At 43.2% G+C, this 7,983-nt stretch overlaps 2 pseudogenes; both read left to right on the forward strand.

Moving 5' to 3' along the window:
* Positions 1-1,242: 1,242 nt before the first annotated feature.
* LOC109748833 (uncharacterized) lies at positions 1,243-2,742 on the forward strand (annotated as a pseudogene).
* A 2,218-nt stretch (positions 2,743-4,960) lies between these two features.
* On the forward strand, positions 4,961-6,345 carry LOC109748835 (uncharacterized; annotated as a pseudogene).
* The last annotated feature ends 1,638 nt before the right edge of the window (positions 6,346-7,983 follow it).

A 7,983-nucleotide genomic window follows, 5' to 3' on the forward strand; every position in this document is an offset into this window, starting at 1 on the left:
TTCTGCTGAAAACATCGTCAGTTCGGGTTAGTTCCATTCAAATGATGCAAATTAGATTCCAAAACAAGAGTAAAAGTGTTTGGAAAAGTAGGTACGTTTGGGACGTATCAGCCCCAGCATAATGAGTCTGAATATCCCACTAGATAAAACTAAGCTCCCTTGGGGTACCATAAACCCAAGGCAGGGGTGTCAGCCAAATATTTAAGAATACGGTTAACATCGAGATGGTGTGATTCTTTCAGTGCAGCTTATAAACATGCACACATGCAAACAATCAACATAATGTCAGGTCGGGATGCACATATGTAAAGTAGAGAACCAATCATAGAACGATGAGCTTTCGGATCATAATCTTTACTGTTCACATGTGCATCATGATGATCATTTGTTGGCATTGGATTTTTGATTCCTTTGGAATCTTGCATTTTGAACTTCTTTAGACTGTCCTTCAGTTAATTTTCCTGATAGATGAATTTCACATTGACCAGCTGACGGATTTGGAATCCGAGAAAGAATTCCAGCTCACCCGTCATGGACATTTTATATTTCTTAGACATCATTCTCCCAAACTCAACACTTCAAGCATTGTTAGTACTTAGTACAGACGAAGATAATATCATCCACATATATTTCACACACAAAAATACCGCCATTATAAGAACATGTGAATAGAGTGGAATCAGGCTTGTATCTCTTTTTGATAAAGAAATCCTTCAGTGTATCATACCAAGCCCGAGGGGCTTGCTTCAGCCCATAGAGAGCCTTTTTCTACCTGTACACTTTGTGCCCATACGCACTAGTCAACATGTTTTCCCACCTCCAAGGTCGACACCATGGACAACCGTGTCGTCCGAACCTCCATCTCAGGCATGTTCTTCTCTTGGCAGAAATTGAGTGAACCAAAGAAAAGTTCCAATAGAATGTGTAATAGCAAAGCAAAAAACAAAAGTAGAGAAAGCATGCATGTGGGCCCCATTAGGAAAATTAAAAGGGGCGATAGAGAAAAAACAATGCATGGCCATTAGCTGGAAAAAATTAAAAGTCAGGGAGCGTTTCCGTTGTGCAAGTGAACTGCTAAAAATCCATTATAGAAGATAAAGCTAGAGCATTAATGACAAATGATTAGTGCAATGATCATCCGCTCCCTCTCTTCTTCTATATATATCTCAAGTTGTGTGTCTCTTCCCCCACAATAAGCAAGCAAGCTTCTGCCTCTTATCCCATCCTTCTCATTTTGCTCCCATGGCTAAGATTCTTCCTCGACTATGGAAGGACCTCCCTGCTGACCTCCTTTTCGAGATCGCCCGCTGCCTCTCATTCCTCGTTGATCGTGTGTACATATCTAGTGTGTGCCACGATTGGTGGGTGGCTCTCCCAAAGCCCCCGCATCTGCACAAGCTCCCTTAGCTCCTCCTCCCAAATCCCACTACCACACCTCTCTCTCTTCCTCCAGTCCCGGGAAGCATGCGAATGGCATCCTTCTATTGTATCCTAGATAATGGATCCACCCACAACCTTCGCATCGGACATGATGTAGGCGGGGCGCGCTTCTTTGGCTCCTATGATGGCGGTTGGATCTTCCTTGCCCTCGGCAAGACCAACCGCCACATGCTTCTCAACCTCCACATCAACCAACACTTCCTTCTCCCTGATTCCATCTCCATGGGATTCGTTGGTTGGTATGTACAAAATCCTATCTCGATGGTCATCCTCTCTGCCACCCTTTCTTCCTCGCCGACGACAAACACAGAGTGCTTCGGTGCCGCTATCGTTGACTTAAGCTTTTTGCCGCACACGAACCCTCGAACACAACTTGCCATTTGGAGAATGGACGGGGCCAACCATCACCATCCAGTGGCGATGGGTTTCATTGGCAATTGCTTGGATCCATGGTCCCGATTTGAGGATGTCATACATCATAAAGGAGCTTTCCATTTCCTCACCGATACAGAGCCTGTCATTGCGTACAAGATATTGAATTTCCAAGAAGGTGTCTGGTTGAATGTTGGTGTTCATCTGTACTATTTTCAGAGGAGGTCACCACACAACTCCAATGTGACAGTCACCACTCGCTACCTTGTGGAGTCCCGGGGGAACTACTGATGGTCGTGAGGTTGGTGACATTTTGTCCAGGACATGTCGTGTCCCTACAGGCAGGGGCATTCCAGGTGTACCGGATGATGCAACACCTCAACAATGCGGGATTGGTTGTACTCGCCTGGGAAGAGCTGCCCAGGCCATTTGGAAGGATGTTGTACGTTGCACAAGGATGCCTTAGGTCCTACGAGGTGGCTGGTTTTCTTGGCTATGGATTTCAAGATGGTATCTACTTCTTGGACGATGCAACCTCTAATTGTGTAGAGGTGATGGTCCAGCACCCCCCATTTCGGCGGTACACCTGCAATGACAATGGGAGGTATCGGTGGGTGGACGTGACACCGCCCCGCCAAGACTTCCAGCGCTGGTTCCCGGACAAGGAACAGTCTAACTACTTGTCTCCAATTTGGTTTCTCCCTTGAGGCCATATGCAGGCTTCAGTTGGATAGGTGATACTATTTGAATTAATTTCTATTTTCAAATCATGTTGCTCTATACTACATTATAATATGTTGTTTCATGTTTCTACTTCTGAGATAATTCTTGATCATATCTTTGGGGCATAAAGACATGTAGTTCTGATAGTTGATGTATGACTCAATCCTCTACTGGATTCCTTATGAATGCACCCGTGTCATATTTGACGCTTAGTTAAGCTTAATCTGTATGCACAGTTAGTCATGAGTCGTGCCATGAACCACATCACATCTTCGTATTTTATTTTCGAATAAGATAGTCTGATTGTTCCTATATTAAAAGTGTATACCTAGATTACTGCTTAGATTTCTCCCATCAGTATATATTATCACCTATCTAATTAAGTTGTTCTCCATAGATTCTTTTTTGACAATACAAACTATTAAAGAATATGTGAAATTTGATTGTCAAATTATACTGTGACAACTACAGTTCTCCTAATATTTTGAGATTCTAGATCAGCTCTAAGCTGCGTAGACAACAATAATATGCTTGCACACAAGTTAACGCACCAGGATAAATAAGGAAATAATGTTGTACAAAATATTGGGGGAAAGTCATCATGGCGAACAGTATTAATTATGCAATATTGTTAAAAAAATCATGATTACAACAACCAAGATCTAGAGGGTTTCTCGCCACACACTCGGCAAAGAACCTTCCGCCTTTCTAGATAAAACCCAAGTTGCCATATTAGCCTCCCTAGGTAATGGTCGAAAAAACACCAAAAGAACCACTATAGAGGAAGAGTAATCCTCATAGGTTGCCGCCGCCCAACTGAAGGTGATGCCTCCGGTCTTCATGAATTTGACCACCTCTTAGGCAGACGGATTTCACCACTAATCAACTTAATACATGGGACAAATAGTCCAAATTATCATTATGCATATTTGCTGGAAGTTAAGCAAATTGGGTCTATCCAGTTGTGCATTACCAATTGTCGCACAGACCAACTGCATAATAGAAGTTAAACGAACTATTTAACAAATTTCCCCACAACTATGTACAAATGATTATGTTCATATTGTATTCCTCTTTACCTTGACGATGACCATTGCCCATAGCTTTATATGGTGAATTGTTTTTTATGACATGACACTCTGTTCGTGAAGGAATTTTCCGACAACTACGCCATTAGCGTAGAGATCAACCGCAGACCAAAAGTTAAGTGAATTATTGGAAACAGAAAATAGAAGTTACGTGAACTAATTGAAGATACCATCTCCAGCCATTGGCACAAAGACGTTCCTCATGAGTGGTCTGCAAGAGATCATTTTTCCCCAACTGCGCCACTAGTGTAAAGACCAATTACAACCCACAAGTTAAGTGAACTATTTTAAAAATAAAATGGAAATTAAGTGATCTATTTGAAGGGGACAACTGCAGCCATTGGCATAAAAATGTTTCTCGTTAGTAGTCTGCAAATGATCATGTTTGTATTGCGCTTGTATCTACCATGTATATTTATCAACGACAAAAGACATCTCCTTCTTTCGCTAGCCAAAGCAACCCAATAGCCTGGTCTATAGAAAGGCAGGTCATCCCCATGGCACACGACTCTGGACGGATGGCGTGGGTAGCGATATCTCACTACAAAAAAGACACATCCGTGACATTATGGCCTAAAGCTGACGGATTTGCAATCCGCGAAAGAAATCCAGCTCACCCATCATGGCCATTTTATATTTCTTAGACATCATTCTCCCAAACTCAACACTGCAAGCATTGTTAGTACTTAGGACAGACGAAGATAATATCGTCCACATATATTTGACACACAAAAAGACCGCCATTATAAGAACATGTGAATAGAGTGGAATCAGGCTTGAATCCCTTTTTGATAAAGAAATCCTTCAGTGTATCATACCAAGCCCGAGGGGCTTGCTTCAGCCCATAGAGAGCCTTTGTCTACCTGTACACTTTGTGCCCATACGCACTAGTCAACATGTTTCCCCACCTCCAAGGTCGACACCATGGACAACCGTGTCGTCCGAACCTCCATCTCGGGCATGTTCTTCTCCTGGCAGATATTGAGTGAACCAAAGAAAAGTTCCAATAGCATGTGTAATAGCAAAGCGAGAAAGAAAAGTAGAGAAAACATGCATGTGGACCCCATTAGGAAAATTAAAAGGGGCGATAGAGAAAAAATAATGCATGATCATTAGCTGGAAAAAATTAAAAGTCAGGGAGCGTTTCCGTTGTGCAAGCGAACTACTAAAAATCCATTCTAGAAGATAAAGCTAGAGCATTAGTGAAAAATGATTAATGCAATGATCATCTGCTCCCTCTCTTCTTCTATATATATATCTCTCAATCTGTGTGTCTCTTCCCCCACAATAAGCAAGCAAGCTTCTGCCTCTTATCCCATCCTTCTCATTTTGCCCCCATGGCTAAGATTCTTCCTCGACCATGGAAGGACCTCCCTGCTGACCTCCTTGTCGAGATCCCCCGCTGCCTCCCGTGCCTCGTTGATCATGTGTACATGTCTAGTGTGTGCCACGATTGGTGGGTGGCTGTCCCAAAGCCCCCGCATCTGCACAAGCTCCCTTGGCTCCTCCTCCCAAATCCCACTACCACACCTCTCTCTCTTCCTCCAGTCCCGGAAAGCATGCGAATGGCATCCTTCTATTGTATCCTAGATAATGGATCTACCCACAACCTTCGCATCAGACATGATGTAGGCGGGGCGCACTTCTTTGGCTCCTATGATGGCGGTTGGATCTTCCTTGCCCTCGGCCAGACCAACCACCACACGCTTCTCAACTTCCACACCAACCAACACTTCCCTCTCCCTAATTCCATCTCTGTGGGATTCGTTGGTCGGTATGTACAAAATCCTATCTCGATGGTCATCCTCTCTGCCACCCTTTCTTCCTCGCCGATGACAAACACAGAGTGCTTCGGTGCCGCTATCGTTGACTTAAACTTTTTGCCGCACGCAAGCCCTCGAACACAACTTTCCTTCTGGAGGTTGGACGGGGCCAATCATCACCGTCCAGTGGCGATGGGTTTCATTGGCAATTGCTTGGACCCATGGTCCCGATTTGAGGATGTCATACATCATAAAGGAGCTTTCCATTTCCTCACCGATACAGAGCATGTCATTGCGTACAACATATTGAATTTCCAAGAAGGTGTCTGGTTGGAAGTTGGTGTTCATCGGTACTATTTTCAGAGGAGGTCACCACACAACTCCAATGTGATAGTCACCGCTCGCTACCTTGTGGAGTCCCGGGGGGAACTGCTGATGGTCATGAGGTTGGTGACATTTTGTCCAGGACATGTCGTGTCACTCCAAGCAGGGGCATTCCAGGTGTACCGGATGATGCAACACCTCAACAATGCGGGATTGGTTGTACTCACCTGGGAAGAGTTGCCCAAGCTAGATGAAAGGATGTTGTTCATTGCACGAGGACGCTCTAGGTCCTACGAGGTGGCTGATTGTCCCGGCTATGGATTTCAAGATGGTATCTACTTCTTGGATGATGCAACCTCTAATTGTGTAGAGGTGATGGTCTAGCACCCCCCCATTTCGGCGGTACACCTACAATGACAATGGGAGGTATCGGTGGGTGGACGTGACACCGCCCCGCCAAGACTTCCAGCGCTGGTTCCCGGACAAGGAATAGTCTAACTACTCGTCTCCAATTTGGTTTCTCCCTTGAGGCCAGATGCAGGCTTAAGTTGGATAGGCGATACTATTTGAATTAATTTTTATTTTCAGATCATGTTGCTCTATACTACATTTTAATATGTTGTTTCATCTTTCTACTTCTGAGATAATTCTTGATCATATCTTTGGAGCTTAAAGACATGTGGTTCTGATAGTTGATGTATGACTCAATCCTCTACTGGATTCCTGATGAATGCACCCATGTCATATTTGTAGCTTTAGTTAAGCTTAATCTGTATGCACAGTTAGTCATGAGTCGTGCCATGAACCGCATCACATCTTCGTATTTTATTATCGAATTAGTATGATTGTTCCTATATTAAAAGTGTATACCCAGATTACTGCTTAGATTTCTCCCATCAGTATATATATTCCCCTATCTGATGAAGTTGTTCTCCATAGATTATTTTTTGACAATACAAACTATTGAAGAATATGTGAAATTTGATTTTCAAATTATACTGTGACGACTATAGTTCTCCAAATATTTTGAGATTATCGATCAGCTGTAAGCTGCGTAGACAACAATAATATGCTTGCACACAAGTTAACGCACCATGATAAATAAGGAAATAATGTTGTACAAAATATTGGGGGAAAGTCATCATGGCAAACAATATTAATTATGCAATATTGTTAAAAAACTCATGATTACAACAACCAAGATCTAGAGGGTTTCTCGCCACACACTCGGCAGAGAACCTTCCGCCTTTCTAGATAAAACCCAAGCTGCCATATTAGCCTCCCTAGGTAATGGTTGAAAAAACACCAAGAGAACCACTATAGAGGAAGAGTAATCTTCATAGGCTGCAGCCGCCCAACTGATGGTGATGCCGACGGTCTTCATGGATTTGACCACCTCTTAGGCAGACGGATTTCACCACTAATCAACTTAATACATGGGAGAAATAGTCCAAATTATCATTATGCATATTTGTTGGAAGTTAAGCAAATTGGGTCTATCCAGTTGTGCATTACCAATTGTCGCACAGACCAGCTACATGCTAGAAGTTAAACAAACTATTTAATAATTTTCCCCACAACTATCTACAAAATGATTATGTTCATATTGTATTCCTCTTTACGTTGACGATGACCATTTCCCATAGCTTTATATGATGAATTGTTTTTTATGACATGACACTCTGTTCGTGAAGGAATTTTTCGACAACTGCGCCATTGGTGTAGAGATCAACCACAGACCAAAAGTTAAGTGAATTATTGGAAACATAAAATAGAAGTTAAGTGAACTAATTGAAGAGACCAACTCCAGCCATTGGCACAAAGACGTTCCTCGTGTGTGGTCTGCAAGAGATCATTTTTCCCCAACTGTGCCACTAGTGTAAAGACCAATTACAACCTGTTGGGGATATAACTATTAGGTATGACCCGCCCAGGAGGGGCCGGGTTATACCTATGGCGATTCATGAAGCCCAAGACATCTCTGGAAGATGGCGGTTTAGATAAGGGCCAAGGCCCAAAGGTGACTTAAGGCCCGTAGAGATAAACCGCCATAAGTACATAACTTGTATTGTAAGGCACAAATAGTTAGAGACCGAACCAGACACTGTTTATGAGCCGGTCGGGACTCTGTGAGGTGCTGGGCATCGACCTCTATATATAAAGGGACGACCCGGCGGCGCTTAAAGACAGATAACATTAAATCGAAAGCTAGGTCAAGCGGATTCGCTCCCTAGTAATCGAAACATAAGCAATACCACCCCAAACTGGATTAG

The sequence above is a fragment of the Aegilops tauschii genome, chromosome 4, assembly GCF_002575655.3.
Source record: "Aegilops tauschii subsp. strangulata cultivar AL8/78 chromosome 4, Aet v6.0, whole genome shotgun sequence".
Taxonomy (NCBI): domain Eukaryota; kingdom Viridiplantae; phylum Streptophyta; class Magnoliopsida; order Poales; family Poaceae; genus Aegilops; species Aegilops tauschii.